Source organism: Dermacentor albipictus, chromosome 1 (genome assembly GCF_038994185.2).
Source record: "Dermacentor albipictus isolate Rhodes 1998 colony chromosome 1, USDA_Dalb.pri_finalv2, whole genome shotgun sequence".
Taxonomy (NCBI): domain Eukaryota; kingdom Metazoa; phylum Arthropoda; class Arachnida; order Ixodida; family Ixodidae; genus Dermacentor; species Dermacentor albipictus.
The window spans coordinates 242,525,165-242,532,253 of NC_091821.1; the positions used below are offsets into that span (position 1 = coordinate 242,525,165).

Here is a 7,089-nt window from a genome sequence, read left to right on the forward strand (position 1 = left end):
GCGATTTATCTCGCCGAACGGTCGTCCTCTCCCAAGCCTGCAGGTCTCGTATGTTCAGTTAAGAACACGAAAGGGAAATGAAAGAAATACAGGTAACGGACGCTTATTGTACCTTACTTGTCACCTTGTCATCTGCAAAAACGCTACAAACTGTTTTAGAAGCTTTATTTTTGTAAAAATGAAAAAAACTAGTAGTAATTTTTATTTCTAGGTGGCGCGACAAACGTTAAGGTAGCGTTCGGGTGCATATGTGTGCGCGCAAACGGGCGCAACCGAGCTTCGTTTTGCGCACACTTTTGCAACAGTACGCATGGTAACCGCTAGTTTCGTAGTCGCATTTTTTGGTCGTAGTATTTATTGTTTACGCTATAAATTAGGTAGTTCTTAATAATTTATGAAGGTTAGTTGATAAAAAATTATTGCTAATTAATTAGTGGTTCTTAAGTGCCGTTATTTTGTGTTTGAAAGGTTTTTATAACTGAATACGATAGTGAAACCATGTGAAGCTGTGAACGGCTTTCGGACTCAGTTATTCGGTTGCAGTTGTGCGGTAGTTCACGCCTCGTGCTTCTTGATGAAAGTATTTTCTTTTCGGACATCATGACGCACATTTTAGTGGAATGCTTTAACGACGATAAGTGGGACGTTTACCCGGTGAAGTGGTTGGCTCACCCAACAACTAGTCTTCTACTGATGTGCGAGCCTGACGGTTTTGATGAGTTGCGCGGCAGAGGCCATGATGCCTGTTGGAGAGAAGGCACCCCGAAGCAGTCGCAGCCGCACTTCTGAAGATAGGTAAGTAATCTCGTTTTCTTGGTCACGTAGCCTTCTTTTCTATTTTGACATTGACGAGCGTGACATGTTAAGCACACCGTTCACTTTCTTGAAGCAAACTGCATGCCCCGGAGCAAATGCGCGCGATACTAACTCTCGCTGCCGCCGTCACTTCGTTTGAAACAGAAACAATGGTAGGCGAAGAGGCAGCGGCGCCCCATGTGCGTAAAATTTCATTGCTTCATTTGTTCCTGTCTAATAACGTTTCCTTCATTTGTATGAGAGAACACAATTGGAACATAAGGATTGGCTTCTCTGCGCAGTGATAATTTTGTACAGTTGCCACGTAATTTTTCATGGGGGCTCACGTATGCCGTCTAAGCGCTTGTTATCGCGTTCCGATACGTGAGAGGCGCGCTGCCTTTCAATGTATTTAGGCAGGCACTACGAGTTTAGGAGAACCGCGACAAATAATCGTGCAGCAGGTGTGCAGCTGTGCTACGCTTGTACCACACTCGTACCGGAAGGCAGTGTTGCACTTCACGCTTACGCATTTCGTAATTATGGCGGCCTCCGTGGTAATTTGGGGATCGAGGTCGTGGATACGATCCCTGCAGCGGCCGCATTCCAAAGGAGCGGAATGCAAAAACGCTCGTGCATTGTGCATTGTATGCACGTAAAAATTTCCAGAAAGTCAAAATTAATACGGAGCCCCTAACTACGACGTGCCTCATAATCAGATCGTTGGTTTGGCACGTGGAACATCAGAATTTTTTTTTCCGTAGTGGCTCATCGTATACCATACGGTTAGTGTGATCACCTTTTGTGCCGTAGCGGTTAAGCGCGCCTCGATTTAGGTTGCGTCTAATGATGCGGCGCACCGCGAAATATATTTCGCCTCTCTGGGATTTTCGGAGAACGGCCAACCGATTAGTCACAGCTTCCGCGCGGTGACTGTACATGGATACACAGCGCAAATGAACAGAGGTGTGGTGACGTGGTCAAAGAACACAGCCGCCGACGGGCTCACCTTATCGTCTATCACCGCCAAAACTACCGCAGTAAGCATCTTTATCTAGCGCGGCGGTTTGCCGTTGAAGACGTACTGTACAATTTTAATAAGCGATAACCGAAACATGCCACCGTTCTCTGCTGCCTCTTTGAGTTGGACCGATCCGAATATGGGTTGTTTCCAGAAGCGAAAGGAGCGCCGATCGGCGCGTTGTCGCCTCGAGCTAAGCGTCGCACTCTAGCACCGTGTGCGCGGTGAAGAATGACGCGTGCATGAAGCTAGCTCACTGCGCGGACGCTACCGCGCAACGCAAGGGCGTGTACGCGACGTTCTGCACACAAATCGCGCGGGATGATCGGAGCCACACCGGAGCGCGGCTAGCTTCAAAGAAGCGGTACATGTTCTCACTCGTACAGGCACGCTCACGCTCGCATCGCTCTCGGCGTATGTTTAGGTCATCCCTTCTACTGGACTTCTACCAAAAGATTCGATATCTGTTTGGTATGGGTTATGCACTGTCGCGTGGTCTTTGGTTCTGCGAGAGAGCCGGGAATATTTTCCCCACTGTGAAACATCACTGTGCGTGTTTTAGCTAACATTTACCGTAGCAACCCATTCCTTCCTTTTCTCGATGGCACTCGTAAATAGTCCCAAATTTTTACTTGTCAGTATAGTGTGTACTTCTATTTCGTGCGTAGTTATGTGCAGTGCGTGGCAGATTCTTAATCCGCGCAATCTCATTTTCTGTCCACATTCCCTTCTCACAGGTTACGTATGCAGTAAATTCCCAGATGTTAAAGTGTTCTACGCCAAAAGCACCTTGGCGTCATGCAAGAGACACCCGTTGTTATGCGGCTGATTCACTAGCAAGCTCGCATCAAGTGGGATTTTCAACTATTTTTTGTGTTACTCTGTGGTGTACCAGCTGCTGCATGGATGCTGTGAAGGCTTACTTTCGATTTGCTCTGGCGTTTAGTAGTAAAGGATGGGCTACCTTTTGAGGGGAGGCATTTATTTTTGTTTGTGAGAATGTTTACCAGCCTAACCAAGTGATACGTGGGTACTGTAAACAGCAGCACGAACAGAGGCGGACGACGAAATAGGTAGGAGCACACACGAGCGCAAGCTCTACTAAATGTTTGCTTTTGATGAAAAAGGTATTAAACACACTGGTCAACTTGGCAAAGGTTAAAATCCGTGCGTGCGTGGCAGAAACAGCCACGTGCGACAAGAAAAAAATATGAAAAAGCCATGTCATGTAGAATAAACGTGCGTGAAAAACGAGAACTTTCGGTCAAATCTATTGAAAACGCGAAAGATTTGTCCGATAAGTGATACTACCCAACGGGAAATACTCTTTTGAGAGCAACTTTTTCCCCACTAAGGGCAACAGATAACTTGGTTACGCAATTGTTTCGTTTGTGATCAATAAATATTGCTTCTGGAACTCCTCTGGTGTTGCGGTAAAGAGCAGAAAGAACGATTCTTTCATCACAGAGACCAGAACACAAAAGGACTTACGGAAGCATTATTTATTGATCACGAAGAAATATTCATAAACAAGATTTCTGTGACCCTTAGTGGGAAAGAGTTGCTACAGTACTTCTCGTTAATATCGCTTACAGGAGAAAGCTTTCAGTTTTCATGTTTTTGTTAGTTTTTGGCGCACATGTTTATTCTACAGGACGTATTTCGGTCCTTTTTTGTTGTGCCGGGCTGTGTATGCTGAGCATCCATGGCTTTTTCTTTGTGAAGTTGGCCAGTATGTTTAAAATCTTCGTCTTCACGAATAAACTTCTACTTGAGTCAGCATTCATGTGTGTTCCTACCTTAATTCATCCTTCTCGTCTCTGTTTGGGTGGTTGTGAAATATAAATGTACACCGAATTGGCGAAGTGTCCATAGAATTGATACATGAAGTTATTTGCGCTGTTCATTTCAGGAAGAACGCTATAGGGTCTTATCTTCTCTTTGTTTTCGACACTGAGTACATTTTTCTAGTTCAATTTCAAGGAGTCTAAGGAAGCCGATAAGAGTGATGGTAACTTCCTTTGTGTGTAACATTTATGAATTTCATCCATTCAAGGCATGACATGGTACATGCCTGATTGTAGGTTGCAAGCATTCGTAGTAAGATCTACTTTTCGGTTCTCATGACGCTTCTTTGTACTGCGCTGCATTCTCCAGGCACATGAACCTTTTTATGCTCTAAGTGCATGCGTTCTTTTTCTATATGTTGGAGCGAAAATTGTAAACTTAAATATGCATATATATCCTTTTCCTTGTAATCTTTTTCAACATGGGTGCGCTGTAGCTCCCTCTGTCTTTCAGTTACTGCTTTGTCCCAATTTTTATGCAACCTTTGTATATTTTATGCAGCAGAATTCTGGTGCTATTTTAATAACATTTTATCTGTGAAATTGAGGTAATTGGTGTTTCGTATATGGTTTATTTGCGTTTTTCACTGTCTCAGCAATCGGGCTGTCTAGTCATTGGAACCTTTTCTCATACTGTAAGACTATTTCTGGGGTGCTTGATGCTGAAAGTGCAGGTGACCATTTATTTGGCTGTTTGGAATTGTGTTATCCATGTGTTACTACCAATTTTCTGTGCTAAATAATTATTTTTTCTCTTATCGTTCAAGGTATTACCCTTTCCTTATCTCTTTATTGACTGAGGTAGCACTTAGTTGCTGGGTATAGGAAAAAAGGCCCCAAAAGTGCTTTAATTAGCTTTGTGCAAGTCCAGAAATATTACCTGAAAATGAGCTCACTAAATTGAGGAAATGCCACTAACGAACTCCTCTGTACCCCAAATTAACTTAATCAAACGGCGTACTGTTTGTTCTTGACTTGTACCATGGGATAAGCTGCTTTCATTACACAAAAGCTTTACAAGTTTATTTCTGAAGAAAGCAATCCTGGCTTGTCAGAAACACAATTCAGGTGTTCATCATGCCCGACAACTTTCTAAATGATGTCTCGTCAAATAATAGCTAAGTTGAGTGATGTTATTTTATAAAATAATTGGGCAACATGAAAAAATATATATCTCGAAAACAAAGCTCAGGCAAGTCTACTTTGGTACTTCATTAAATTTTAATCACGGTGAAAGACGCGTGCTAAAGGTTGTATATATTTACGTGAAGTCATTCGTTTCAAGTTGGTTATTTTGCCTTCTTACAGTCAGCCGTAGCTCTTCCTGTGATGTGTTAGTGTGCGCAACATTTTAATGTAACATATTCAGATGTCTTTTGTGTATTCACATGCAAGCAGCTCCAAGTGTTCATGTGTTCAAAGTTGGTTGTTGCAACGGTATGCTTAAGCCCTGCCTTTTGAGTCGCTTTGCCTTCTAGTCATAAACTTCAGTCGATAGTGAAGAGCACAATGATCCTTTTGATTGGATTCATATGTATAGGTTTTTTCAAATGTATTTACACTGCTAGAGTGCTGTAGGTACTAGCCTGTGTCTCCAGCTTCGATGTAGTGGTGCCTTATGTACTGTAATAATGTTTCACGTGCACACATCTTTAGTGTAAATAAAGGTACTTCAAGTTGATCAGTCTCTCTTTTGATTTTGTTTGTGTTTGGGAAAGTTATGAGCAGGCACCGGGGCATGCAAGTGTGTACAGCGAAGCAATTTCAATATATGAATAAAAATACACTAGCCCAACGAAACGTCAATCGTATTTCAATGGCGACTTCTAAAATCTCAATGGCATCTCAATTGTGGCACGAAATGCTTTTCAATGCTGTGGCAATAATAACTCAACAACAGGTCAACAGAACTACCACAACGTTAGTCCAACGCAGTATCAATGGTAACTCAACAACCATTCAACAAAACGAACACAACGGGCCGTCTAAGCACAATGGACTTTCAATGGTAACTTAACAATTATTCAACATTGAGGTACCCAATGGTGTTTCAATTCGATTTCAGTGGCCAATATTCAAGAGTGCTCAACACTCAACCCAACAATTCTCCAACATACTCTCAATAATTCCTCAATAAAAAACTCAACATTGACCAACAATATTTCAATGCCTTCTCAAGAATTTTTTTTGTACGGGTAACGGTGTCAAATGCCCTCTTGATGTCTAGGAATACTGCTATCGTCATGTTTCCACGTGCACGCTCGTGCTCCACACAGGTTACTATATCTAATATTGCATCCATTGTGCATCTATGTTTTCTAAAACCTACTAAGTAGTTGGACAACACCTTCGTTTCATTACACCACCATTGAAGTCGCGCGTCAATCATTTTCTCCATTACTTTGCATAAACAACTTGTCAAACTAACGGCGCGGAAGGATTCAAGGCACAAGGGCGTCTTACCAGGTTTTAAAATTGGTATGATTCGAGCGACTTTCCAAGAGTCAGGTACAGTTTCCTCTATCCATAAGTTATTATAGATGTCTAAGAGCGCATTTGTACCTGTCGGTCCGAGGTTTCTTAGCACATTGTACGTAATGCCGTCCGGCCCAGCAGCGGACTTTTGGCGACATGATGCAATTGCACATTGGAGCTCGTTTAATGTGAAAGTGTGATCTAACTGAGGATGTTGGGCCCAGTAGCAAGCAGTAATTTTTCGCTTAGCCAACTCTACTGAAATATCAAATTCTGCACATTGTGATGAAAAGGCAGATCTGGAAATTAGCTCACAAAATTCATCTGCAACTAATATTTCACACGTGTCCCTGGCTACAGCGAGAGCACGAAATGGGAAGCTTTGTGTTACAGGTCCGCTTAAAGAACGAATTACTAGAAAAATTCGTGGGACAGCCGTGTGAGGAGACAGCGTGCCGCAGAAATCGCGCCAGCGCCGTTTGCCTAAGCTTTCCATTCGTCTGCGCATTACATTGTGTATTTTCTGAGCGTTTCTGTATGCTTCTAAACTTCCGCTCCGTCGGTAAGCTCTTTCGGATCGGCGTCGGATGGCTCTTAGGTGTTCATATTCTCCGTCAACTGCAGCATAGTCTTTTGGTATTGGGACCTTCTTTGTGCATATGTTCATATTATCCTGCAAAAATTCTGTAAATTTTTCCGCTGTTGCATGTTGGTTAATTTGATCCGTTATGCGGTATCGAAAAGCTTGCCAGTTGGTTAGTCTGCTGTAACGCCTGATATCATAGTGCATGCTAGGGTGGTTAACAAGAATGGGAAAATGGTCACTTCCGCGCGTTTCCATATCTGTTGTCCATCCCACACCATTCACTAGATCATGTGAACACAGGGTAACATCTATGCAGCTTGAGTAATTATATCCACGAAGGAATGTTGGCGACCCATCGTTTAAAA

The 7,089-nt window shown here is 42.9% G+C and overlaps 1 long non-coding RNA gene across 1 annotated transcript; it reads left to right on the forward strand.

Moving 5' to 3' along the window:
* The first annotated feature begins 374 nt into the window (after positions 1 to 374).
* Positions 375 to 5,344, forward strand: LOC139054312 (uncharacterized). Its single transcript, XR_011511119.1, has 2 exons — positions 375 to 795; positions 2,554 to 5,344. It is a non-coding gene; the product is annotated as an uncharacterized lncRNA (long non-coding RNA).
* Positions 5,345 to 7,089: the final 1,745 nt, after the last annotated feature.